General features: G+C 40.5%; 13 pseudogenes; all 13 read left to right on the top strand.

The window, feature by feature from the left end:
* Window positions 1-108: 108 nt before the first annotated feature.
* Window positions 109-227, top strand: LOC134912448 (5S ribosomal RNA; annotated as a pseudogene).
* A 328-nt stretch (window positions 228-555) lies between these two features.
* On the top strand, window positions 556-674 carry LOC134912730 (5S ribosomal RNA; annotated as a pseudogene).
* Window positions 675-1,229: 555 nt separating this feature from the next.
* Window positions 1,230-1,343, top strand: LOC134912769 (5S ribosomal RNA; annotated as a pseudogene).
* A 2,504-nt stretch (window positions 1,344-3,847) lies between these two features.
* LOC134912748 (5S ribosomal RNA) lies at window positions 3,848-3,966 on the top strand (annotated as a pseudogene).
* Window positions 3,967-4,068: 102 nt separating this feature from the next.
* LOC134912992 (5S ribosomal RNA) lies at window positions 4,069-4,182 on the top strand (annotated as a pseudogene).
* A 1,216-nt stretch (window positions 4,183-5,398) lies between these two features.
* On the top strand, window positions 5,399-5,517 carry LOC134912447 (5S ribosomal RNA; annotated as a pseudogene).
* Window positions 5,518-5,845: 328 nt separating this feature from the next.
* LOC134913042 (5S ribosomal RNA) lies at window positions 5,846-5,964 on the top strand (annotated as a pseudogene).
* A 555-nt stretch (window positions 5,965-6,519) lies between these two features.
* Window positions 6,520-6,633, top strand: LOC134912779 (5S ribosomal RNA; annotated as a pseudogene).
* Window positions 6,634-8,917: 2,284 nt separating this feature from the next.
* LOC134912446 (5S ribosomal RNA) lies at window positions 8,918-9,036 on the top strand (annotated as a pseudogene).
* Window positions 9,037-9,364: 328 nt separating this feature from the next.
* LOC134913037 (5S ribosomal RNA) lies at window positions 9,365-9,483 on the top strand (annotated as a pseudogene).
* Window positions 9,484-10,038: 555 nt separating this feature from the next.
* Window positions 10,039-10,152, top strand: LOC134912778 (5S ribosomal RNA; annotated as a pseudogene).
* A 5,002-nt stretch (window positions 10,153-15,154) lies between these two features.
* Window positions 15,155-15,273, top strand: LOC134913862 (5S ribosomal RNA; annotated as a pseudogene).
* A 5,785-nt stretch (window positions 15,274-21,058) lies between these two features.
* Window positions 21,059-21,177, top strand: LOC134912193 (5S ribosomal RNA; annotated as a pseudogene).
* The last annotated feature ends 5,266 nt before the right edge of the window (window positions 21,178-26,443 follow it).

The following is a 26,443-nucleotide window of genomic DNA, read 5'->3' as shown; positions in this document are numbered from 1 at the left end:
TTTTTTATATTACCAACACCATTCTCTTGATGTATCTTATTTTGAACCTTATTCATTTATGTACCAGTAGTTAGAAGTAGAAGAGCTCTAGCAGAAACCACAAAGCTCATCTACAGTCACTCCACACTGGGTATGCCCAATCTCATGTGATCTTGACAGCTAAGCAGTGTTGGGCCTGGTTAGTGCTTGGATTGGAGACCACCTGGGAACACCTGGTGCTGTATTTATTTTTATATTACCAACACCGTTCTCTTGATGCATTCCATTTTGAAACTTATTCATTTACATACCAGTATTTAGAAGCAGAAGAGCTCTGCTAGAAATCCTAAAGCTCATCTACAGCCACAACACAATGAATATGACCAATCTGATACTGCAAGATAAGCAGTGTTGGGCCTGGTTAGTACTTAGATGGCAGACAACCTGTGAATACCAGGTGCTGTAGGTACTTTTGTATTACCAACACCAGACTCTTGATGTATTCCATTTTGCAACTTATTCATTTATGTACCAGTAGTTAGAAATTGAAGAGTTCTAAGAGGAACAGCAAAGCTCATCTACAGCAACACCACACTGGATGTGAGCAATCTCATCTGATTTTGAAAGCTAAGCAGTGTTGGTCCTGGTCAATACTTGGGTGGGAGACCACCTAGGCATACCTGGTGCTGTAGGTATTTTTATACTACCAACACAATTATCTTGATGTATTCCATTTTGACACTTTTTTAACAATATACAAGTAGTTAGATGTAGAAGAGCTCTACCAGAAACTTCAACACTCATCCACAGCCACACCACAATGGATATGACCAATCTGATCTTAGAAGCTAAGCAGTGATGGGCCATGGTAAGTACTTTGATGGGAGACCACCTGAGAATACCAGGTGCTGTAGGTATTTTTATACTACCAACACCGTTCTCTTGATGCATTTCATTTTGAAATGTATTCTTTAATGTACCAGTAGTTAGAAGTAAAAAGCTCTAACAGAAACCACAAAACTCATGAACAGCCATACCAAACTGTATGTGCACAACCATGTCTTATATTTGAAGCTAATCAGTGTTATCCCTGGTTAGTACTTGGATGGGAGACAACTCCTTAATAGCAGGTGATATAGGTTTTATTTATACTACCATCACCATTATGTTGATGTATTACATTTTGACACTTATTCTTTAATGTACCAGTAGTTAGAAGTAAAAGAGCTCTAACAGAAATGTAAAAGCTCATCTACAGCCACACCACAATGGATAGGACCATTCTGATCGTGGAAGCTAAGCAGTGTTGGGCTTGGTTAGCACTTGGATGGGAGACCTCCTGGGAGTACCAGGTACTGTAGATACTATTATACTACAAACACAGTTCTCTTGATGCATTCCATTTTGAAACATACATTTACGTACCAGTAGTTAGAAGTAGAAGAGCTCTAATAGAATCCACAAGGCTCATCTACGGCAGCACCACACTGGATGTTCCCAATCTGTTCTTGGATGCTAAGCAGTGTTTGCCCTTGTTACTAATTGAATGGGAGAACACCTGGGATTACCATGTGCTATAGGTGATTTTATACTACAACACCATTCTCTTGATGTATTCCTTTTTGAAACGTATTAATTTATGTATCAATAGTTAGAAGTAGAAGAGCTCTAACAGAAACCACAACGCTCATCTACGGCCACACCAAACTGGATGTGAGTAATATCATCTGACCTTGGATGCTTAGCAGTGTTAGGACTGGTTAGTACCTGGATGGGAGACGACCTGGGAATACCAGGTGCTGTAGGAATTTTTATTCTATAAACACAGTTCTCTTTAAGCATTCTATATTGACATTTATTTATTTATTTATTTATGTACAAGTAGTTAGAAGTAGAAGAGCTCTAACAGAAACCACCAAACTCAGCTACAGAAACACAACACTGCATGTGCCCAATCTGTTCTTGGTAGCTAATCAGTGTTGGACCTGGTTAAAAATTGGATGTGAGACCACCTGGGAATACCAGGTGCTGCAGGTATTTCTATACTACCAACACAGTTCTCTAGATACATTTCATTGACAGCCACACTATACTGGATTGGCCTAATCTCATCTGATCTTGGATGCTAAGCAGTCTTGGGCCTGGTTAGTACTTTGATGGGAGACAACCTGGGAATTCCAGGTGCTTCAGGATATTTTGTACTACCAACACCATTCTCTTGATACATTTCATTTTGAAACTTATTAATTTATGTACCAGTAGTTAGAAGTAGAAGATCTCTAACATAAACTACAAAGCTCATCTACAGTCACAACATGTGACTGTAGGTATGCCCAATCTCATATAATCTTGAAAGGTAAGAAGTGTTGGGCCTGGTTAGTACTTGCATGGAAGACCACCTGGGAATGGTAGGTGATATAGGTATTTTTTATACTACAACAATATTCTCTTGATGTATTCCTTTTTGAAACGTATTCAGTTATAAACCAATAGTTAGAAGAGCTCTAACAGAAAACACAACACTCATCTATGGCCACACCAAACTGGATGTGAGTAATATCATCTGATCTTGGAAGCAAAGCAGTCTTGGTCCAGGTTAGTACTTGGATGAGAGACCATCTGGGAATAATAGGTGATATAGGTATTTTTATACTAACAACACCATTCTCTTGATGTATTCCACTTTGAAACATATTCATTTATGTACCAATTGTTAGAAGTAGAAGAGCTTTATCAGAAACTTCAAAGCTCATCCACAGCCACAACACAATGGAAATAACCAATCTGATCTTGGAAGCTAAACAGTGTTGGGACTGGTTAGTAATTGGATGATATACCACCTGGCAATAGCAGATGATATAGGTATTTTTATACTACCAACACTGTTCTCTTGATGTATTCCATTTTGAATCTTTTTCGTTTATGTACCAGTAGTTAGAAATAGAAGAGCTTTTATAGAAACCACAAAGCTTATCCACAGCCACACCACAATGGATATGACCAATCTGATCTTGAACACTAAGCAGTGTTGGGCCTGGTTAGTACTTGGATGGGAAAAAACCTGGGAGTACTAGGTGCTGTAGGATTTTTGTACTACCAACACCGTTCTCTTGAAACATTTAATTTTGAAACTTATTCATTTATGTACCAGTAGTTAGAAGTAGAAGAGCTCTAGCAGAAACCACAAAGCTCATCTACAGCCACTCCACACTGGTATGCCCAATCTCATACAATCTTGAAAGGTAAGAAGTGTTGGGCCTGGTTAGTACTTGGATGAAAGACCACCTGATAATAGCACGTGATATAGGTTTTTTTTTTATATTACCAACACCATTCTCTTGATGTATTTTATTTTGAATCTTATTCATTTATGTAACAGTAGTTAGAAGTAGAAAAGCTCTAACAGAAACCACAAAGCTTATCTATGGCTACACCACACTAGATGTGACCAATCTCACTTGATCTTGGAAAATAAGCAGTCTTGGTCCAGGTAAGCACTTGGATGGGAAACAACCTGGGAAAACTTTGTGCTGCAGGTATCTTTATACTATCAAAACAATTCTCTTGATGCATTCCATTTTGACACTTATTAATTAATGTACCAGTTTTTAGAAGTAGAAGAGTTCTACCAGAAATTTCAAAGCTCATCCACAGCCACAGCACAATGGATATGACCAATCTGATCTTAGAAGCTATGCTGTGTTGGGCCTGGTCAGTACTTGAATGGAAGACCACCTGGAAATATCAGGTGCTGTAGGTTTTTTAATACTACCAAAACCGTTCTCTCGATGCATTTGATTTTGAAATGTATTCATTAATGTACCAGTAGTTAAAAGTAGAAGATCTCTACCAGAAACCATAAATGCTCATATACAGCCACACCACACTGGGTATGCCCAATCTCATGTGATCTTGACAGCTAAGCAGTGTTGGGCTTGGTTAGTACTTAGATCGGAGACCACCTGGGAATAACAGGTGCTTTAGGTATTTTTTATTATATACACAGTTCTTTTGATGCATTCCATTTTGACATTTATTTATGTACCAGTAGTTAAAAGTAGAAGAGCTAAACCATAAACCTCAAAACTCATTTAGAGCCATACCACAATGGATATGACCTATCTGATCTTGAGAGCTAAGCAGTGTTGGGCCTGGTTAGTACTTGGATGGGAGACCACCTGGGAACACCTGGTGCTGTATTTATTTTTATATTACCAACACCGTTCTCTTGATGCATTCCATTTTGAAACGTATTCATTTACATACCAGTATTTAGAAGCAGAAGAGCTCTGCTAGAATTCCTAAAGCTCATCTACAGCCACAACACAATGGATATGACCAATCTTATACTGGAAGATAAGCAGTGTTGGGCCTGGTTAGTACTTGGATGGGAAAAACCTGGGAGTACCAGGTGCTGTAGGATTTTTTGTACTACCATCATCGTTCTCTTGATACATTTAATTTTGAAACTTATTCATTTATGTACCAGTAGTTAGAAGTAGAAGAGCTCTAGCAGAAACCACAAGGCTCATCTACAGTCACTCCACACTGGTATGCTCAATCTCATGTGATCTTGACAGCTAAGCAGTGTTGGGCCTGGTTAGTGCTTAAAGCGGAGACCACCTGGGAATAACAGGTGCTTTAGGTATTTTTTTATTATATACACAGTTCTTTTGATGCATTCCATTTTGACATTTATTAATGGACCAGTAGTTAAAAGTAGAAGAGCTAAACCATAAACCTCAAAACTCATTTAGAGCCATACCACAATGGATATGACCTATCTGATCTTGAGAGCTAAGCAGTGTTGGGCCTGGTTAGTACTTGGATGGGAGACCACCTTGGAACACCTGGTGCTGTATTTATTTTTATATTACCAACACCGTTCTCTTGATGCATTCCATTTTAAAACTTATTCATTTACATACCAGTATTTAGAAGCAGAAGAGCTCTGCTAGAAATCCTAAAGCTCATCTACAGCCACAACACAATGGATATGACCAATCTTATACTGGAAGATAAGCAGTGTTGGCTCGGTAAGTACTTGGATGGGAAAAAACCTGGGAGTACCAGGTGCTGTAGGATTTTTTGTACTACCAACACCGTTCTCTTGATACATTTAATTTTGAAACTTATTCATTTATGTACCAGTAGTTAGAAGTAGAAGAGCTCTAGCAGAAACCACAAAGCTCATCTACAGCCACTCCACACTGGTATGCCCAATCTCATACAATCTTGAAAGGTAAGAAGTGTTGGGCCTGGTTAGTACTTGGATGGGAGACCACCTGGTAATAGAATGTGATATAGGTTTTTTTTTATATTACCAACACCATTCTCTTGATGTATTTTATTTTGAATCTTATTCATTTATGTACCAGTAGTTAGAAGTAGAAGAGCTCTAGCAGAAACCACAAAGCTCATCTACAGTCACTCCACACTGGGTATGCCCAATCTCATGTGATCTTGACAGCTAAGCAGTGTTGGGCCTGGTTAGTGCTTGGATTGGAGACCACCTGGGAACACCTGGTGCTGTATTTATTTTTATATTACCAACACCGTTCTCTTGATGCATTCCATTTTGAAAGTTATTCATTTACATACCAGTATTTAGAAGCAGAAGAGCTCTGCTAGAAATCCTAAAGCTCATCTATAGCCACAACACAATGGATATGGCCAATCTGATACTGCAAGATAAGCAGTGTTGGGCCTGGTTAGTACTTAGATGGCAGACAACCTGTGAATACCAGGTGCTGTAGGTACTTTTGTATTACCAACACCAGACTCTTGATGTATTCCATTTTGCAACTTATTTATTTATGTACCAGTAGTTAGAAATAGAAGAGTACTAACAGGAACAGCAAAGCTCATCTAGAGCAACACCACACTGGATGTGAGCAATCTCATCTGATTTTGAAAGCTAAGCAGTGTTGGTCCTGGTCAATACTTGGGTGGGAGACCACCTAGGCATACCTGGTGCTGTAGGTATTTTTATACTACCAACACAATTATCTTGATGTATTCCATTTTGACACTTTTTTAATAATATACAAGTAGTTAGATGTAGAAGAGCTCTACCAGAAACTTCAACACTCATCCACAGCCACACCACAATGGATCTGACCAATCTGTTCTTAGAAGCTAAGCAGTGATGGGCCATGGTAAGTACTTTGATGGGAGACCACCTGAGAATACCAGGTGCTGTAGGTATTTTTATACTACCAACACCGTTCTCTTGATGCATTTAATTTTGAAATGTATTCATTAATGTACCAGTAGTTAGAAGTAAAAAGCTCTAACAGAAACCACAAAACTCATGAGCAGCCATACCAAACTGTATGTGCACAACCATGTCTTATATTTGAAGCTAATCAGTGTTATCCCTGGTTAGTACTCGGATGGGAGACAACTCGTTAATAGCAGGTGATATAGGTTTTATTTATACTACCATTACCATTATGTTGATGTATTACATTTTGACACTTATTCTTTAATGTACCAGTAGTTAGAAGTAAAAGAGCTCTAACAGAAATGTAAAAGCTCATCTACAGCCACACCACAATGGATATGACCATTCTGATCGTGGAAGCTAAGCAGTGTTGGGCTTGGTTAGCATTTGGATGGGAGACCTCCTGGGAGTACCAGGTACTGTAGATACTATTATACTACAAACACAGTTCTCTTGATGCATTCCATTTTGAAACATACATTTACGTACCAGTAGTTAGAAGTAGAAGAGCTCTAATAGAATCCACAAGGCTCATCTACGGCAGCACCACACTGGATGTTCCCAATCTGTTCTTGGATGCTAAGCAGTGTTTGCCCTTGTTACTAATTGAATGGGAGAACACCTGGGATTACCATGTGCTGTAGGTGATTTTATACTACAACACATTCTCTTGATGTATTCCTTTTTGAAACATAATCATTTATGTATCAATAGTTAGAAGTAGAAGAGCTCTAACAGAAACCACAATGCTCATCTACGGCCAAACTGGATGTAATATCATCTGACCTTGGAAGCTTAGCAGTGTTGGGACTGGTTAGTACTTGGATGGGAGACGACCTGGGAATACCAGGTGCTGTCGGAATTTTTATACTATAAACACAGTTCTCTTTATGCATTCCATATTGACACTTATTTATTTATTTATTTATGTACAAGTAGTTAGAAGTAGAAGAGCTCTAACAGAAATCACAACGCTCATCTACGGCCACACCAAACTGGATGTGAGTAATATCATCTGACCTTGGACGCTTAGCAGTGTTAGGACTGGTTAGTACTTGGATGGGAGACGACCTGGGAATACCAGATGCTGTAGGAATTTTTATTCTATAAACGCAGTTCTCTTTATGCATTCTATATTGACATTTATTTATTTATTTATGTACAAGTAGTTAGAAGTAGAAGAGCTCTAACAGAAACCACAAAACTCAGCTACAGAAACACAACACTGGATGTGCCCAATCTGTTCTTGGTAGCTAATCAGTGTTGGACCTGGTTAAAAATTGGATGTGAGACCACCTGGGAATACCAGGTGCTGCAGGTATTTCTATACTACCAACACAGTTCTCTAGATACATTTCATTGACAGCCACATTATACTGGATTGGCCTAATCTCATCTGATCTTGGATGCTAAGCAGTCTTTGGCCTGGTTAGTACTTTGATGGGAGACAACCTGGGAAATCCAGGTGCTTCAGGATATTTTGTACTACCAACACCATTCTCTTGATACATTTCATTTTGAAACTTATTAATTTATTAATTTATGTACCAGTAGTAAGAAGTAGAAGATCTCTAACAGAAACTACAAAGCTCATCTACAGTCACAACATGTGACTGTAGGTATGCCCAATCTCATATAATCTTGAAAGGTAAGAAGTGTTGGGCCTGGTTAGTACTTGGATGGAAGACCACCTGGGAATAGTAGGTGATATAGGTATTTTTTATACTACAACAATATTCTCTTGATGTATTCCTTTTTGAAACGTATTCAGTTATAAACCAATAGTTAGAAGAGCTCTAACAGAAAACAAAACACTCATCTATGGCCACACCAAACTGGATGTGAGTAATATCATCTGATCTTGGAAGCAAAGCAGTCTTGGTCCAGGTTAGTACTTGGATGAGAGACCATCTGGGAATAATAGGTGATATAGGTATTTTTATACTAACAACACCATTCTCTTGATGTATTCCACTTTGAAACATATTCATTTATGTACCAATTGTTAGAAGTAGAAGAGCTTTATCAGAAACTTCAAAGCTCATCCACAGCCACAACACAATGGAAATAACCAATCTGATCTTGGAAGCTAAACAGTGTTGGGACTGGTTAGTAATTGGATGATATACCACCTGGCAATAGCAGATGATATAGGTATTTTTATACTACCAACACTGTTCTCTTGATGTATTCCATTTTGAATCTTTTTCATTTATGTACCAGTAGTTAGAAATAGAAGAGCTCTTATAGAAACCACAAAGCTTATCCACAGCCACACCACAATGGATATGACCAATCTGATCTTGAACGCTAAGCAGTGTTGGGCCTGGTTAGTACTTGGATGGGAAAAAACCTGGGAGTACCAGGTGCTGTAGGATTTTTTGTACTACCAACACCGTTCTCTTGATACATTTAATTTTGAAACTTATTCATTTATGTACCAGTAGTTAGAAGTAGAAGAGCTCTAGCAGAAACCACAAAGCTCATCTACAGCCACTCCACACTGGTATGCCCAATCTCATACAATCTTGAAAGGTAAGAAGTGTTGGGCCTGGTTAGTACTTGGATGGGAGACCACCTGGTAATAGAATGTGATATAGGTTTTTTTTTATATTACCAACACCATTCTCTTGATGTATTTTATTTTGAATCTTATTCATTTATGTACCAGTAGTTAGAAGTAGAAGAGCTCTAGCAGAAACCACAAAGCTCATCTACAGTCACTCCACACTGGGTATGCCCAATCTCATGTGATCTTGACAGCTAAGCAGTGTTGGGCCTGGTTAGTGCTTGGATTGGAGACCACCTGGGAACACCTGGTGCTGTATTTATTTTTATATTACCAACACCGTTCTCTTGATGCATTCCATTTTGAAAGTTATTCATTTACATACCAGTATTTAGAAGCAGAAGAGCTCTGCTAGAAATCCTAAAGCTCATCTATAGCCACAACACAATGGATATGGCCAATCTGATACTGCAAGATAAGCAGTGTTGGGCCTGGTTAGTACTTAGATGGCAGACAACCTGTGAATACCAGGTGCTGTAGGTACTTTTGTATTACCAACACCAGACTCTTGATGTATTCCATTTTGCAACTTATTTATTTATGTACCAGTAGTTAGAAATAGAAGAGTACTAACAGGAACAGCAAAGCTCATCTAGAGCAACACCACACTGGATGTGAGCAATCTCATCTGATTTTGAAAGCTAAGCAGTGTTGGTCCTGGTCAATACTTGGGTGGGAGACCACCTAGGCATACCAGGTGCTGTAGGTATTTTTATACTACCAACACAATTATCTTGATGTATTCCATTTTGACACTTTTTTAATAATATACAAGTAGTTAGATGTAGAAGAGCTCTACCAGAAACTTCAACACTCATCCACAGCCACACCACAATGGATCTGACCAATCTGATCTTAGAAGCTAAGCAGTGATGGGCCATGGTAAGTACTTTGATGGGAGACCACCTGAGAATACCAGGTGCTGTAGGTATTTTTATACTACCAACACCGTTCTCTTGATGCATTTAATTTTGAAATGTATTCATTAATGTACCAGTAGTTAGAAGTAAAAAGCTCTAACAGAAACCACAAAACTCATGAGCAGCCATACCAAACTGTATGTGCACAACCATGTCTTATATTTGAAGCTAATCAGTGTTATCCCTGGTTAGTACTCGGATGGGAGACAACTCGTTAATAGCAGGTGATATAGGTTTTATTTATACTACCATTACCATTATGTTGATGTATTACATTTTGACACTTATTCTTTAATGTACCAGTAGTTAGAAGTAAAAGAGCTCTAACAGAAATGTAAAAGCTCATCTACAGCCACACCACAATGGATATGACCATTCTGATCGTGGAAGCTAAGCAGTGTTGGGCTTGGTTAGCATTTGGATGGGAGACCTCCTGGGAGTACCAGGTACTGTAGATACTATTATACTACAAACACAGTTCTCTTGATGCATTCCATTTTGAAACATACATTTACGTACCAGTAGTTAGAAGTAGAAGAGCTCTAATAGAATCCACAAGGCTCATCTACGGCAGCACCACACTGGATGTTCCCAATCTGTTCTTGGATGCTAAGCAGTGTTTGCCCTTGTTACTAATTGAATGGGAGAACACCTGGGATTACCATGTGCTGTAGGTGATTTTATACTACAACACATTCTCTTGATGTATTCCTTTTTGAAACATAATCATTTATGTATCAATAGTTAGAAGTAGAAGAGCTCTAACAGAAACCACAATGCTCATCTACGGCCAAACTGGATGTAATATCATCTGACCTTGGAAGCTTAGCAGTGTTGGGACTGGTTAGTACTTGGATGGGAGACGACCTGGGAATACCAGGTGCTGTCGGAATTTTTATACTATAAACACAGTTCTCTTTATGCATTCCATATTGACACTTATTTATTTATTTATTTATGTACAAGTAGTTAGAAGTAGAAGAGCTCTAACAGAAATCACAACGCTCATCTACGGCCACACCAAACTGGATGTGAGTAATATCATCTGACCTTGGACGCTTAGCAGTGTTAGGACTGGTTAGTACTTGGATGGGAGACGACCTGGGAATACCAGATGCTGTAGGAATTTTTATTCTATAAACGCAGTTCTCTTTATGCATTCTATATTGACATTTATTTATTTATTTATGTACAAGTAGTTAGAAGTAGAAGAGCTCTAACAGAAACCACAAAACTCAGCTACAGAAACACAACACTGGATGTGCCCAATCTGTTCTTGGTAGCTAATCAGTGTTGGACCTGGTTAAAAATTGGATGTGAGACCACCTGGGAATACCAGGTGCTGCAGGTATTTCTATACTACCAACACAGTTCTCTAGATACATTTCATTGACAGCCACATTATACTGGATTGGCCTAATCTCATCTGATCTTGGATGCTAAGCAGTCTTTTGCCTGGTTAGTACTTTGATGGGAGACAACCTGGGAAATCCAGGTGCTTCAGGATATTTTGTACTACCAACACCATTCTCTTGATACATTTCATTTTGAAACTTATTAATTTATTAATTTATGTACCAGTAGTAAGAAGTAGAAGATCTCTAACAGAAACTACAAAGCTCATCTACAGTCACAACATGTGACTGTAGGTATGCCCAATCTCATATAATCTTGAAAGGTAAGAAGTGTTGGGCCTGGTTAGTACTTGGATGGAAGACCACCTGGGAATAGTAGGTGATATAGGTATTTTTTATACTACAACAATATTCTCTTGATGTATTCCTTTTTGAAACGTATTCAGTTATAAACCAATAGTTAGAAGAGCTCTAACAGAAAACAAAACACTCATCTATGGCCACACCAAACTGGATGTGAGTAATATCATCTGATCTTGGAAGCAAAGCAGTCTTGGTCCAGGTTAGTACTTGGATGAGAGACCATCTGGGAATAATAGGTGATATAGGTATTTTTATACTAACAACACCATTCTCTTGATGTATTCCACTTTGAAACATATTCATTTATGTACCAATTGTTAGAAGTAGAAGAGCTTTATCAGAAACTTCAAAGCTCATCCACAGCCACAACACAATGGAAATAACCAATCTGATCTTGGAAGCTAAACAGTGTTGGGACTGGTTAGTAATTGGATGATATACCACCTGGCAATAGCAGATGATATAGGTATTTTTATACTACCAACACTGTTCTCTTGATGTATTCCATTTTGAATCTTTTTCATTTATGTACCAGTAGTTAGAAATAGAAGAGCTCTTATAGAAACCACAAAGCTTATCCACAGCCACACCACAATGGATATGACCAATCTGATCTTGAACGCTAAGCAGTGTTGGGCCTGGTTAGTACTTGGATGGGAAAAAACCTGGGAGTACCAGGTGCTGTAGGATTTTTTGTACTACTAACACCGTTCTCTTGATACATTCAATTTTGAAACTTATTCATTTATGTACCTGTAGTTAGAAGTAGAAGAGCTCTGCTGGAAACCATAAAGCTCATCTATAGCCACACCACACTGGATATGCTCAATCTTATCTGATCGAGAAAGCTAAGCAGTGTTGGTCCTGGTTAGTACTTGGATGGGGATACCATGTACTTTAGGTATTTTATACTATAAGCACAGTTCTCTTGATGCATCCCATTTTGACACTTATTTATTTATGTACCAGTAGTTAGAAGTAGAAGAACTTTACTAGAAATCTCAGCGCTCATCCACAGCCACACCACAATGGATATGACCAATTTCATCTCGGAATCTAAGCAGTGTTGGGCTTCGTTAGTACTTGGATGGGAGACAATCTGGGAATACGAGGTACTTTAGGTTTTTTTGTACTACCAACATCGTTCTCTTGATGCATTTTATTTTGAAACTTATTCATTTACGTACCAGCAGTTAGAAGTAGAAGAGCTCTAGCAGAATCCACAAAACTCATCTACAGCCACACCACACTGGTATGCCCAATCTCATTTAATCTTGAAAGCTAAGCAGTGTGGGGCCTGGTTAGTGTTGGATGAGAGACTACTTGGCAATAGTAGTTGATATAGGTTTTTTTTTATACTACCAACATGATTTTTGTAACAGACTCAGTCCCAGATGGCTCATGAGTACTTTTTGCCAGCCTGTTTCTGGATTTAGTGCATAAGCATAAAGAGGCAGGACAGAACTGTGTTATCACCTATACAGCATGCTGCCTGGATTCCCAATAGAACTGTAGAACTGGACATCACATATTATTGTGAAACATAATCCCTCTTTTATATGTGTTAGTGCTTATCATGGAATAATATCTCTATCCTGATGTTTTGTACAGAATGCATATGACGATGTATATATATGAATGTATTAGTTATATGCTAGGCAATATTGTATTGTATTGTATTATGTTGTTATTATATTGTACAGGTATGTTTTAACTGTTATATTAGGAATATGCAGTTTATTTGGTTATACTATGTGCAATGTCATTGTATGCCAGATTGTTAGTAACATAGTTAAATCAGTTAATTGTAATGTAAGTCCCCTAGCTGTACAATCAGATGTGATTAGGATGAGTAGGTGCAGTAGTAAACAGGTTATGTATGGAGCTGCAGGTAATCTGATTACATACACCCCATTGGGTACCAGAGCCCAGACACATCGTCTCCACTCCTGTGACCTTTTCACTGACCAGCTTGTGTGATGAATAGACAGGGGAGGGTATAACAAGAGGAGTTAGCTCTTCTGGTGAGAGAGAGATCTCCACAGAAGGTCGGAGATGTACCTCTGGAGTGCAGACACTGACTAGGCATTGCGGTGCCATCAGTGGTGAGAATCCGTGGCGCAGGATGCTGTGTGAGCTGGTATCTTAGACCAGCGGACACAGAACCACGACCAGTGTGTAACAGTAGGAGATCGCAGGCATCTGTAGTCCTAAACTAATGTGGGGACTTAGTAAGTAAGATACCATCCTGGCTTGCAATTGTTAATGTTATTGTGTACTGTGTGTGTATATTTACAATAAAGGGCAGTTGCCACTTTACTAAACTGTTTACCTGAGTGATCAGAGAATCTGTATCATCACAATTTTGCTGACGTATTCCATTTTGAAACTTATTCATTTATGTACCAGTAGTTAGAAGTAGATGAGCAATCTCATGTTATTTTGGAAGCTAAGCAGTGTTGGATCTGGTTAGTACTTGGATGGGATACCAACTGGTAATACCTGCTTCTGAAGGTAATTTTATATATCAACATGGGTCTCTTGATGTATTCCACTTTGTAACTATTTCATTTATGTACCAGAATTTAGAAGTAGAAGAGCTTAGCAGAAACCACAAAACTCATCTACAGCCACACCACACTGGTATACCCAATCTCATTTAATCATGAAAGCTAAGCAGTGTGGGGCTTGGTTAGTATTTGGATGGGAGACTACTTGGTAATAGTAGGTGATATAGGTTTTTTTTATACTACCAACATGATTTTGTTGACGTATTCCATTTTGAAACGTATTTATTTATTTACCAGTAGTTAGTAAAAGAGCTCTAACAGAAACCGCAAATCTCATCTATGGCCACACCACAATGTATATGAGCAATCTCATGTGATCTTGAAAGCAAAGCATTGTTTGGCCTGGTTAGTACTTGCATGGGAAACCACTTAGGAATGTGAGGTCCTGTAGGTATTCTTACACTACCAGCACCACTCTCTTGATCCATTCCATTTTTAAATGTATTCATTTCTGTACAAGTAGTTAGAAGTAGAAGTGCTCTAACAGAAACCACAAAGGTCATCTGCATCCACACTATAGTGCATATGACTAATGTTTTTGATCTAAGCTAAGCAGTGATAGGCCTGGTTAGTACTTGGATGGAATATCACCTGATAATATTAGATGCTGTTGGTATTTTTGTACTACGAAAACTATTATTTAATGTATTCATTTTTGACACATTAATTTATGTACCAGTAGTTAGAAGTAGAATAGCTGTAACAGAAACCACAAAGTTTATCTACAGCCACACCACACTGGATGTGTTCAATCTCATCTGATCTTGGAAGCAAAGCAGTGTTTGACCTGGTTAGTACTTGGTTGATAGACAACATGAGAATACCAGGTGCAGTAGGTATTTGTATACTACCAACACCGTTCTCTTGATGCATTCTATTTTGAAACGTATTCATTTATGTACTAGTAGTTAGAAGTAGAAGAGCTCTACCAGAAACCGAGAAGCTCATGTACAGCCACACCACACTGTATGTCCTCAATTTCATCTTATCTTTAAAGCTACGCAGTGATGGTCTGGTTACTACTTGGATGGAAGACCTCCTGGGAGTGCAAGGTACTGTAGGTATTTTAATACTTCCAACACTAATCTCTTAATTTTGTTCCATTTTGAAACTTAATCATTTATGTACCAATAGTTAGAAGTAGAAGAGCTCTAACAGAAACCACAGAGCTCAACTACAGTCACACCACACTGGATGTGACCAATCTCCTCTGATCTTGGAAGCAAATCAGTGTTGGGCCTGGTAAGTACTTGGATGGGAGACCACCTGGGAATACCAGGTGCAATAGGTATTTTCATACTACAACACCATTCTCTTGATGAATTACATTTTGAATCTTATTAATTTATGTACCAGTATTTAGAAGTAGAAGAGCTCTAACAGAAACCACAAAGCACATTTACAGCCACCCAACACTGGATATAACCAATCTCATCTGAACTTGGAAGCAAAGCAGTGTTGGGCCTGGTTAGTACTTGGATGGGAGACCACCTGGCTATAGCAGGTGATATAGGTATTTTTATACTACCAATACCATTCTCTTCATATATTCAATATTGAAACTTTATCATTTATGTACGAGTATTTACAAGTAGAAGAGATTTATCAGAAACCACAAAGCTCATCTACGGCCACACCACACTGTATATGGCCAATTTCATCTGTTCTTGGAAGCAAAGCAGTGTTTGGCCTGATTAGTACTTGGATGGTGGATCACCTGGCAATTGCAGGTGGTTTAGGTATTTTTATACTACCAACACCATTCTCTTTATGTATTCAATTTTGAAACTTTATCATTTATGTACGAGTATTTAGAAGTAGAAGAGCTTCATCAGAAACCACAAAGCTAATCTACGGCCACACCACACTGGATATGGCCAATCTCATCTGTTCTTGGAAGCAAAGCAGTGTTTGGCCTGTTTAGTACTTGTATGGGATATCACCTTGGAATACCAGGTTCTGCAGGTAATTTTTTAATACCAGCAACATTCTCTTAACGCATTCCATTTTGAACCTTATTAATTTATATTAATTTATATTGAAGTAGAACAGCTCTAAGAGAAACCACACAGCTGATCTACAGCCACACCACACTGGATGTGCCCAATCTTATCTGATCTTGGAAGTAAAGCAGTGTTAGTACTTGGATAGGGTACCACCTAGGAATACCAGGTGCTGTAGGTAATTATATACTACCAAAACCGTTCTCTTGATGCATTCCATTTTTAAATGTAATAATTTATGTACCAGTAGTTAGAAGTAGAAGATCTCGAACAGAAACCACAAGGCTCATCTACAGCCACACCACACTGGATATGCCCAGTCTCATAAGATCTTGAAAGCTAAGCAGTGTTGGTCCTTTTTAGTACTTGAATGGGAGACAACCTTTGAATACAAGGTACTGTTGGTAATTTTATACAACCAACACCATTCTCTTGATGAATTCCATTTTGAAACTTATTCATTTATCTACCAGTAGTTAGAAGTAGAAGAGCTCTACCAGAAACCACAAAGCTCGTCTACTGCTGCAAATCACTGGATATGCCCAATCTCCTCTAATTTTGGAAGCTAAGCAGTGGTGAGTCTGGTTAGTACATTGATGGGAGACCTCCTGGGAATACCAGGAACTGTGGGTATTTTTATACTACCAACACAAATCTTTTTATGCATTACATTTTTAAACTTATTCATTTATGTACCAGTAGTTAAAAGTAGAAGAGCTCTAACAAAAACCATAAAGCTCATCTACAGCTATCCGACACTGGATATGCCCATTCTCATCTGCTCTTGGAAGCTTAGCATTTTTGGGCTTGGTTAGTACTTGGATGGGAGACCACCTGGCAATAGCAGGTGGTGTAGGTATTTTAATACTACCAACACCATTCTCTTGATGTATTCCATTTTAAAACTTTATAATTTACGTACCAGTATTTAGAAGTAGAGGAGCTCTAACTTAATTCATAAAGCTCATGTACAGCCACACCACATTGGATATGACCAATCTCATCTGCTCTTTGAAGCTAACCAGTGATGGGCCTGGTTAGTACTTGAATGGGAGATCACCTGATAATACCAGGTGCTATAGGTGTTTTCACACTACCAAAACCATTCTCTTGATGAATTCCATTTGAACACTTATTCATTTATGTGCCAGTAGTTAGAAGTAGAAGAGCTCTAAAAGAAAACTCAAACTAATAAACAGCCACAGCACAATGGATATGACCATTCTCAATTTGTAAGGTACTCAGTGTTGTGCTTGGTTAGTACTTGGATGAGAGACCACCTGGTAATATCTGGATTTGAAGGTATTTGTTTACTACCAACACGGTTTTCTAGATGTATTCCATTTTGAAACATTCATTTATGTACCAGTAGTTAGAAGTAGAAGAGCTCTAACAGAAATTACAATGCTCATCTACAGAAACACCGGACTGTATAAGTCCAATCTCTTCTAATCTTGGAAACTAAGCAGTGTTTGGCCTTTTTAGTACTTGGATGGGAGACCACCTAGCAATAGCAGGAGGTATTGGCATTTTTTTTACTACCAACACCATTCTCATGATGAATTCCATTTTGAAACTTTATCATTTATGTACCACTATTTAGAAGTAGAAGAGCTCTAATTTAAACCACAAAGCTCATCTACGGCCACACAACATTGGATATGACCAATCTCATTTGATTTTGGAAGCTAAGCAGTGATAGGCTTGGTTAGTACTTGAATGGGAGATCACCTGATAATGCTACGTGCTGTAGGTGTTTTTATACTATCAAAACCATTCTCTTGATTAATTCCATTTTGATACTTATTCATTTATGTACCAGTAGATAGAAGTAGAAGAGCTCTAACACAAACCCTAAACTGATCTATGGCCACACCACAGTGAATATGCCCAAATTCATCTGTTCTTGGAAACTAAGCAGTGTTGGGCCCGGTTAGTACTTGGATGAGAGACTACCTGGTTCTGTAGGTATTTTTATACTACCAACACGGTTCTCTTGATGTATTCCATTTTGAAACTTATTTTTTTCTGTACCAGTAGTTAGAAATAGAAGAGCTCTAACAGAAACCACAAAGCTTATCTACAGGCACACCAGACTTTATATGCCTAATCTCATCTGGTCTTTGAAGCAAAGCAATTTTGTGCTTGGTTATTGCTTTGATGGGAGACCACCTGGCAATAGCAGGAGGTATAGCTATTTTTATACTACCAACACCATTCTCTTGATGTATTTCATTTTGAAACTTTTTCATTTATGTACCAGCATTTTGAAATAAAAGAGTTCTAACAGAAACCACAAAACACATCTACAGCCACACCACAATGTATATGACAAATTTGATCTTGGAAGCTAAGTAGTGTTTGGCTTGGTTAGTATTTGGATGGGAGACCACCTGGGAATATGAGGTCCTTTATTTATTTTTATACTACCAACACCGTTCTCTTGATGCATTCCATTTTGAATTTATTCATTTATGTACTAACAGAGGTAGAAGAGCTCTAACAGAAACCACAAAGCTCATCTGCAGCCACACTAACTGCATATGACTAATGTATTCTGATGTTTTAAGCTAAGCAGTGATAGGTCTGGTTAATACTTGGATGGGAGATCACCTGATAATACCAGGTGCTGTAGGTGTTTTTATACCAACACCATTCTTTTGATGTATTCCATTTTTATGTACCAGTAGTTAGAAGTAGAAGGGCTGTAAAAGAAAACTCAAATTCATCCACATCCATAGCCACACCACAGTGGATATGAGCAATCTGATCTTGGAAGCTAAGAAGTGTTTGGCTTGGTGAGTACTTGGATGAGTGACCACCTGATAATAACAGTTCCTGTAAGTATTTTTATACTACCAACACCGTACTCTTGATTAATTACATTATAAAACGTATTAATTTATGAACCAGTAGTTAGAAGTAGTAGAGCTCCAATAAAAACCTCAAAGATCATCTACAGCCACACCACACTGGATATGCATGATCTCCACTGATCTTGGAAGTTAACCAGTTTTGGGTCTGGTTAGTTCTTGGATGGGAGACCACCTGGGAATACCAGCTGCTGCAGGTATTTTTATACTACCACCCCAAACTCTTAATGTATTCCATTTTGACATTTATTCATTTATGTACTATTAATTATTTATTCTATTTTGAAACTGGTTCATTTATATTCCTGTAGTTAGAAGTAGAAGAGCTCTACCAGAAACAACAAAAATCATCAACAGCCACACCACACCACACTGGATAGGCTCAATCTCATCTGATCTTGGAAGCAAAAAAGTCTTGAGCCTGTTTAGAACTTTGATGGGAGACCTCCTGGGAGTGCCAGGTACTGTAGGTATTTTTATACTACCAACACGGTTCTCTTGATGTATTCCATTTTGAAGCTTAATCATTTATTTACCAGTAGTTAGAAATAGAAGAGCTCTAACAGAAACAATAAAGCTCATTTACAGACACACCACACTGCATATGACCAATGTCTTCTAAACTTGGAAGCTAAGCAGTGAAGGGCATGGTTAGTAATTGGATGGGAGATCACCTGATAATACTAGGTGATGAAGGTGTTTTTATACTACAATAACAATTTTCTTGATTTATTCCATTTTGACACTTATTCATTTATGTACCAGTAGATAGAAGTAGAAGAGCTCTAACACAAACCCTAAACTCACCTACGACCACACCACACCACACTGGATATATCCAAATTTATCTGATTTTGAAAACTAAGCAGTGTTGAGCATTATTAGTACTTGGATTGGAGTCTACTTGGAATTAGCAGGTGCTGTAGGTAATTTTATACTACCAACACCATTATATTGATTTATTCCATTTTGATACTTATTCATTTATGTACCAGTAGTTAGAAGTAGAAGAGGTCTAACAGAATCCACAAAGCACATGTACAGTCACTCCACAATGTATATGACCTATCTGAACTTGGAAGCCAAGCAGTGTTGGGCCTGGTTAGTACTTGTATGGGAAACCACCTAGGAATGCGAGGTCCTGTAGGTATTTTTATACTACCAACACAGTTCTCTTGATGTATTCCACTTTTAAACTTTTTCATTTATGTACCAGTAGTTAGAAGTAGAAGAGGTCTAACAGAATCCACATAGCACATGTACAGTCACTCCACAATGTATATGACCTATCTGAACTTGGAAGCCAAGCAGTGTTGGGCCTGGTTAGTACTTGGATGGGAAACCACCTATGAATACGAGGTCCTGTAGGTATTTTTATACTACCATAACCGTTCTCTTGATCAATTCCATTTTGAAACATATTCATTTCTGCAGTTAGATGTAGAAGAGCTCTAACAGAAACCACAAAGCTTATCTGCAGCCACACTATAGTGCATATGACTAATGTCATATGATCTTGGAAGCTAAGCAGTGATGGGCCTGGTTAGTTCTTGGATGGAATATCACCTGATAAAACCAGGTGCTGTAGGTGTTTTTGTACTATGAAAACCATTCTTTTGATGTATTCTATTTAGACATTTATTACCAACACGGTTCTCTTGATGCATTCTATTTTGAAACTTATTCATTTATGTACTAGTAGTTAGAAGTAGAAGAGCTCTACCAGAAACCACAAAGCTTATGTGCAGCCACACCACACTGTATGTCCCTAATTTAATCTTATCTTGAAAGCTAAGCATTGATGGTCTGGTTACTATTTTGATGGGAGACCTCCTGGGAGTGCAGGTACTGTAGGTGTTTTTATACTACCAACACCAATCTCTTGATGTGTTCCATTTAGAAACTTATTCATTTATGTACCAGTAGTTAGAAGTAGAAGAGCTCTACCAGAAAACAGAAAGGTAATTTTTTGCACATCACAGCCACATCACACTCAACTTGCCCAATCTAGTCTGATCTTGGAAACTAAGCAGTGTTACATCTGTTTAGTACTTTGATGGGAGACCTCCTGGAAGTGCCAGGTACTTAAGATATTTTAATACTACCAACACGGTTCTCATGATGTATTACATTTTGAACTTTATTCATTTATGTACCAGTAGTTAGAAGTAGAATAACAATAACAAAAACCACAAAGCTCATCTACAGCCACACCACAATGGATGTGCCCAATCTCATCTGATCTTAGAAGCAAAGCAGTGTTTGATCGGGTTAGTACTTGGATGGGAGACCACATGGTAATACCAGGTGCTGTAGGTATTTTTATACTACCAACCCCATTCTCTTGATGAATTACATATTGAAACTTATTCATTTATGTACCAGTAGTTAGAAGTAGAATAGCTTTAATAAAAACCACAAAGCTCATTTACAGCCACACCACAATGGATGTGCCCAATCTCATCTGATCTTGGAAGCAAAGCAGTGGAAGCAAAGCAGTGTTTGATCCGGTTAGTACTTGGATGGGAGATTTCATGGCAATACCAGGTGCTGTAGGTATTTTTATACTACCAACACCATTCTCTTGATTAATTACATATTGAAACTTATTCATTTATGTACCAGTATTTAGAAGTAGAAGAGTTCTAACAGAAACCACAAAGCTCATCTACAGCCACCCGACACTGGATATGTCCAATCTCATCTGATCTTGGAACTTTAGCAATGTTGTGCCTGGTTAGTTCTTGGATGGGAGACTACCTGTCAATAGCAGATGGTATAGGTATTTTCATAATACCAACACCATTCTCTCGATTTATTCCATTTTGAAACTTTATCATTTATGTACGAGTATTTAGAAGTAGAAGAGCTCTAACAGAAACCACAAAGCTCATCTACGGCCGTACCATGCTGGATAGGACCAATCTCATCTGATTTTTAGAAGCTATGCAGTGTTGGGCCTGGTTAGAACTTGTATGGGATACCACCCTCGTTCTGTAGGTTTTTTTTATCTACATACACTGTTCTCTTGATGCATTCTATTTCTTTTTCATCCACTAGGGGTCACTGAAGTACTCTTGGGATATGGACGGCTTCCACAGGAAGAAGGCACTGAATAAATTAATTTTGAAACTACACCTCCCCTCCATATTCCTGAGTACCTCAGTGTTTTTTCTGTGCTCGACACAGTTAGAAGGCTTGTGGAGTTTGTCCACATTTCATTCAAATTTTTTCTAAGTTTTTTCTTTTTTCAACGATTTACCACATCCCTTCCCCCCTTCCAATAGGCGTGGGTCCGGGATAGTGAAGGCTGCTTTAGCAGCTGTGGGTGTCGGACCTCTCTAAAAAGAGCTCCCTCACTACCACGTGCGGGACTAAAACCTGCAGTAAAGGCTGGACGGAACTTACAGAGAAGCCCCGTCATAGCCCTCACCACAGGGTCCAGGTATGTTGAACGGGGCGGTCAGCACACGCTGCCGCCCCACTGTGTGGGATACTGTGTGTGTGTGGCCGCCCGCCGCTGCCTTCAGCCGCCCGCTGCCGCTTCCAGCGCCGCTGTTTAGGCTGTCTCCCCCGCCGCTCTGAGCCACGTCGGCCACATGGTTTTATGCATAGGCCACTCCACTGCTATATACAGCGTGCTCCCCGGCCCTCGATGCCGCTTTGGGCTCCCTCTCCACCATAGCCGGCTCCGTGTATAGAGAACGGTACACGGAGCACGGGTGGGCACACAAATGAGAGTCAAAAGGCAGGCTCCATAGCCTAGTGAGTAACTTTGCTGCCACAGTGATGTTCCCTGCACACAGAAATGTCAGGGTCACTGGATAAAAGCTCATGATTCAACTCTTATTGATAAAGGGAATACAGCAGCGCTGCATATGTATTACAATAGGCTATGAAGTCTTTGTTAAAACAGGATACAAGTTATATGTGCAGGTTTGAGTGCAACATAAGATGTTTATTAAATCTGCCTACATAATTATAAGTCGGCACTTTGTGTTATACTGTGAGCATGGGGACAAATTAACCATGCTTCTTGTTGTTTTTCCTGTTGTATTTCCAGAATTTCCTGTGTTACATCTCTCCTCCATTGAAGGCGCAGGGGTGTTAAGGGGAATTTGGGATCAGGCATATTGCTGGCGTGCACTGCACTTGGCCAGATATATATTTATAGAGACACCTTAGTGCTATTTACTGAGTCGCGCAAGTTGTCTGCCTTTGTATTTTTTGTATTGTCTGTCTGCATGAGTAAGACACCAGCAATTACTAATAAGCAGTTTCCCTGCCATGTCTAAAACATGGATATACACTCACTTCTCTTACTATTATTTATAATGATATTATCCTAGACTGCAAATCTGAATCATGGCCGTGGCAGCCAAATACTGGCTTTGTTCACTGTTGTAAGTAAGATATGTTATAACAATTGGTCAGCACATGGTGCTTATAAAACAGTATCTGTGGAGCACTGCAAGCATTGTGAGTTCAGAATCAGAATCAGAATCAGCTTTATTGGCCAGGTATACTTGCGTATACTAGGAATTTGTCTTCGGTTTGCTATACAACAGCCAAGTAGGTAACAGGTAAGCAGGTGTGTGTGTGTGTGTGTGTGTGTGGGGGGGGGGGGGGCAAGTAAAGTTACACAGATAGGTATACCGTAGGGACACAAGTTAGTTACATGTACGTCTAGTCAGTCAATGTTCAGGAGTTCAGCAGGTGGACTGCTTGGGGAAAGAAACTTTTGAGGCTTCTGGTGGATCTGGCGGGGACAGCCCTGTAACGCCTGCCTGAAGGAAGCAAGTTAAACATGCTGCGGCCGGGGTGTAGCTGGTCTTTTACTATCTTCATTGCCCGCTTTTTAGCTCTGGACAAGTACAGGTCCTGCACTGAGGGAAGGTCGGCCCTGATGATCTTCTCTGCGGTTCTGACCACCTTTTGGAGCCTGCATCTGTCCCTCGCGCTGGCGGAGCTGTACCATACGAGTATCGAGGAGCACAGTACCGACTCCACAATCGCGGAGTAGAAGAGGAGCAGAAGCTTCTGTGGGATGTTGAACTTCCTTAGTTGCCTGAGGAAGAACAACCTCTGCTGCGCTTTCCCAACAGTGGTGTCAGCGTTGGACCCCCATTTAAGGTCCCTGGAGATTGTGGTCCCTAGAAACTTGAAGGAGTCCACTAGCGATACCACACTGTCAGCAATCGTTAGCGGAGGTGCACTAGATGACTTCTTCCTGAAGTCCACTATCATCTCGACAGTTTTGAGGGGGTTGAGCTCAAGGTTGTTGTGGATGCACCACTGGGCCAGCCGGTCTACTTCCCGTCTATAGGCCGATTCGTCCTCATCCTTGATGAGGCCGATGACGGTGGTGTCATCGGCGAATTTGATGATCCTTACTGATTGCGCCTCTGAGGTACAGTCATTTGTGTACAGGGAGAAGAGCAGGGGTGAGAGGACACAGCCCTGAGGGGCCCCTGTACTAATGGACCGTGCTTGAGAGGTGAATTCCCCCGCTTTCACCACCTGTGTCCTATCTGTCAGGAAGTCTATTATCCAGGAACAGGTAGCTTCTGGGTCCCCTAGGCGAAGTAATTTGGGGTGGAGGATGCTGGGGACGATTGTATTGAAAGCCGAGCTGAAATCGACAAACAGGACCCTCGCGTAGGTACCGGGAATGTCTAGGTGCTGTAGAATGTAGTGCAGGCCCAGGTTGACTGCATCCTCGACACACCGATTCGAGCGATAGGAGAACTGCAGGGGGTCCAGTTGGGGGCCAGTCACAGTTTTCAGGTGATTCAAAACCAGACGCTCGAACGTTTTCATGACCACAGACGTCAGTGCTATCGGCCTGTAGTCGTTCAGGTTCGTGATTGTGGGTTTCTTGGGGACCGGGACTATAGTAGACCTTTTGAGGCAGGAAGGGACTTTCTGTAGCTCCAGAGAATTATTGAAGATCTTGGTGAATATGGGGGCGAGCTGACCCGCACATGCTCTTAGGGCAGATGGTGACACTCCATCAGGACCCGGAGCTTTCCTGGTTTTGGCCCTTTTGAACAATGCCTCCACCTCTTCTTGGGTGACTTGCAGTGCCTGGGGTTGGCCGTCGGTGTTCGGGGCATCGTAGAGGTGATTGTTTGGGTTGCTGGGGACTTCTTTTGCGAACCTGCAATAAAAGTGGTTCAGTTCATCTGCAAGGTCTTGGTGCATGGCGGTGGACTATGATGTTTTCCTATAGTTGGTTATGGATTGCATTCCTTTCCATACAGATACGGGGTCATTGGTGGAGAGATCGTTTGTCAGCTTGTCCGAGAACCGCTTTTTTGCTAGCCTGATTCCTTTAGTCAGAGAGTTCCTAGTACGGTTGTATAGTGCTCTGTCACCGCTGCTATAGGCCTCCTCTTTGGCTCAACGAAGTTGCCTGAGCTGGGCATTGAACCAGGGCTTGTTGTTGTTGTAAATGCGGTAAGTCTTGGTAGGTACACACATGTCCTCACAGTAGCTGATGTAGGATGTGACAGTGTCTGTCAAGTCATTCAGGTCGGTTGCCGAGGCTTCAAAGACCCCCCATTCCGTGCAGTCAAAGCAGGCCTGGAGCTTCATCTTGGCCTCATTGGTCCATTTCTTAACAGTCTTAACGACAGGCTTAACTGCTCTCAGCTTCTGTGTATAGGTAGGGAGTAGGTGGACGAGGCAGTGGTCAGATAGGCCGAGTGCAGCACGCGGGATAGACCGGAAGGCAGACTTGAGGGTAGTGTAGCAGTGATCAAGGGTGCGCCCTTCTCTAGTAGGACACATGACTTGTTGTTTGTACTTAGGTAGCTCCTTGCTCAGGTTAGTTCTGTTGAAGTCACCCAGTACTATAAGCAGAGAGTCTGTGTGTTTTTTGTTCTATGTCGGATATACATATGGCCAGGTGGTGCAGGGCTTCGTTCACGCAGGCGAGGGGGGGGGGGGTGTACACTCCCACAAGGACAATTGAGGCAAATTCCCGGGGGGAATAGAAGGGGTTGCAGTTGATACTCAGCATCTCCAGGTGAGGGCTGCATGATTTGCCTATGATCGTGACATTGGTGCACCATCCGTCGTTGATGTAGAAGCAGATGCCACCACCCTTCGTTTTTCCTGAGAGAACCTTGGAGCGATCGGCCCTGAAGAGACTGAAGGCCGGCAGAGACATCGGGTTGTCTGCAATATGGTCGTCCAGCCACGTCTCCGTAAAGCAGAGGACGGATGACCCTGTAATGCCTGACCCTGCGCTGCCCAGAAGGAGGGACAATTCGTCGAACTTGTTTGCCAGTGAGCGCACATTCGAAAGCAGGATCGCGGGAAGTGCAGACCGGTGCCCTCGCCGCCGCCACCTCACTAGGGCGCCTGCGCGACAGCCTCTCCTCTGAGTCCAGGTCCTTCTACTAGGGCCGACATGAGAGCCTCCGTCATTCTATTTCCGGGGCCGGTGATCCATCCTGGGCTGCGGGGAGGGGGGGGGCACGGCCGCTCGGTCATCCACTTCGGTGTCCACAATGTCTGCATCCTTGCCACACAGGGCAGCAAGGGCAGCGAGGGCTGCAAGGGCCGCTGATCCGCCCGC

The sequence above is a fragment of the Pseudophryne corroboree genome, chromosome 4, assembly GCF_028390025.1.
Source record: "Pseudophryne corroboree isolate aPseCor3 chromosome 4, aPseCor3.hap2, whole genome shotgun sequence".
Classification (NCBI taxonomy): Eukaryota; Metazoa; Chordata; class Amphibia; order Anura; family Myobatrachidae; genus Pseudophryne; species Pseudophryne corroboree.
Note: the sequence above shows the minus strand (reverse complement) of the source record. Positions and strands in the feature narration are given on the sequence as shown.